Source organism: Mesoplodon mirus (genome assembly GCF_964341445.2).
Source record: "Mesoplodon mirus genome assembly, chromosome: 9".
Lineage (NCBI taxonomy): Eukaryota > Metazoa > Chordata > Mammalia > Artiodactyla > Ziphiidae > Mesoplodon > Mesoplodon mirus.
In genome coordinates, this window is record NC_138985.1 from 80,365,857 (window position 1) to 80,368,356 (window position 2,500).

The window sequence follows — 2,500 nt, forward strand, 5'->3', positions numbered from 1 at the left end:
TTAAGGGATGTATCATTTACGTTTTTAAGTTGGAATATAATGAGAAAGAATGCAGCTCAAAAGTTAAAGCAAGTGCCCACACTAGAGTAAAATTTAATAGAATCATTATTTTAAATAATAACAGCCTTTAGAAAGTTACCTTAGAGTATATGTACTGAGTAATATCTCAACCTTCAGGCATTGTTTTCAAGAATAATCTTTTAAAAGCGCTAGATACAGCTCTTTGAATAAGTTCCCTATTATTTGGGAATTGTGTCTCTTTTAATAGACAGCAGTTGTTAGGAAGATAATTTTTATTTTGTTTCAAAATATTTTGCTTTCACCATCATAGGATTTAGATGCCTACCAAAGTTGCAGAATTAGCCTATTTTACACATTAAATAAATGCAGGTTTCAGGATAACCCTCTTTTCCTTTCAGTGTATTTATAGAAATATCATACCAGTGGAATGCTATAATATTCCTATTGACTTCCCTAAGTCAGAGTCCTTAGAATTTTAGCCAAATTCTATTTTGTCTGAGAATACGTTAAACTGCATTTATAAAGGCAAGTGAAAATGACAACTGAAAATAAACATTACAGTTTAGTACTAATAGACAACAGGTTCTGAAAGGAAATGCAGAGAACTAACTTATTTTTCTTAAAACTCTGATTAGATTTTTTCTTATAAAGAAAACAGTAAAATCATGGCTATACTTTATAGTACTCTGGAGGCATTTTATGATAAGGTCTATAAGGTGTGTTTATAATGTGAGTTTGAAGTTTACTTTGTTCTACATAGTTTGTTTATATAAACCTTAAACAGAAGTAAATACAAAAAGTTATGTCCTTCAGATAACTTAGAAAGTTTAGTCATGTATTGCATGTTTGTGGAGTGCCTTCTAGAAGTGATTTAACACAATGGGTATAGTAGGTGTCTACAAAAGACAGTTCAGGAAGTGTCTACAGGAAGATATGTAATGATTTAATAAATAAACATGCAAAAACCTTTGTAAATGTCTCTTCCCTTGGTTATAGTTTAAATATATTAATATAGTTAGACAGTTAAGGTTATTGAATTTCTGTCCTTCCATGAGTGTATTTTCAACTAGGCCTTTAAGTTCATTAAGGATTGGAATGTCCTTTTTATAAAGTGAATGCAGTTATTGCTTTTAATTCTAACATATTCAATACATTTCAGAAAAAATACAAACCATGGGGAAGTATTAAAACAAATTCATGAGAAGTGAAATAAATTTACAAATGTATCTTTACTTGGTGTTATTTAATTGTACAGTTTTGAACAAAAAATTCAGTTACGCCTTAAAAGTATAATGGACTAATCATTTTTGGCTAAGGTGTCTTATTTATAAATATAATTTAGGAGGCAGTGAGTGATGTGAACAAAGTTGAATTTTGTTTGCCATGAACTTCTGGCAGAATATGGCCTGTTTTGAGAACAGAATGTTTACCTTGATTTTTATGGCTTTTGTATTTTCATGGAGGTGAGCAGTTTGAATTAAATCAGGCATGTATTTAGGAGGAAGGGTTAGTGTTTGGAATACATTATAACAAATATTTAATGATAAATGGACTGGCAGAGTAAAAGGGATTAATAAATTATAGCTAGTATTTTTCCTTGCATTTTGTTTACTAATACTGAAATATTTCTGAAAGCTGGAGTATCTTCTTTAAGTTTTAATATTGTAATATAATGGATATGTTCATAGGAGCCACATCCTTGCTGGTATGCTTTGCTGTTTTATATTCACTGAAAAATTAGTAATAAAAAAGCTTTCTCCTGATGAAATTACTATCTCCCTCTTTCTTTTCTAATCTTCTAAAATTAGTACTAAATACCAGAATGTATAATATATGGAGGTAACGTATTTCAAATGTTGTTTTAGATTAACTACATTGAGAAGTTATTCTGCATTAGATGTAGAATTTTATTTTGATATTAGGTTTGCAGAATTAATTGTTTGTGTCACTAAGGTCAAAATAGTTGCTAAAAACTTGATTGCCTTACAGGGTAGATTTGAGCTTGCATTTTGAGCATTCATTAAGTCAGATAATCTTTCTGAATGTTTTATGAGATTGTACTGCTTTGAAGGTGTTTCAGGTGATGGTGTTTAAAAACATCTGGTCAGTACTTTCTTACTGTCAGTTCCTTTATCCCTAGTATTCAAAACAGAGTCTTTGAGTAACCATTTAAATGCTAGAATCCCCATATTTTATTTTCAAAATGAAATTGAGAGCAGTGATTTCTTTCAAAAGCATAGTATTTGACATTTACAAAATAATACTGTGATTTTATTTCATTTTGAATGTCTTTAACCCTGATAATTTGGTCAAGAAGGTGTAAAAGTCTTGAAAAAGCCTGCTTATGTGTAAAGAAATAAATAGCCACGCTAACTCTAGCATTTAAACACATCTAGTCTCATTTTATGTTTCTCTCTTCTGTTTCTCTGTCTTTATTGATGTGTTTTTATGGCTATGTATCAATAAATAATAACTTAAT

The 2,500-nt window shown here is 29.7% G+C and overlaps 1 protein-coding gene across 7 annotated transcripts in view; it reads left to right on the forward strand.

Annotated features, from left to right (window-relative positions):
- Positions 1-2,500, forward strand: part of FOXP2 (forkhead box P2) — a 533,480-nt gene that overhangs the window by 285,197 nt on the left and 245,783 nt on the right. The gene's annotated exons all lie outside the window — the stretch shown is intronic.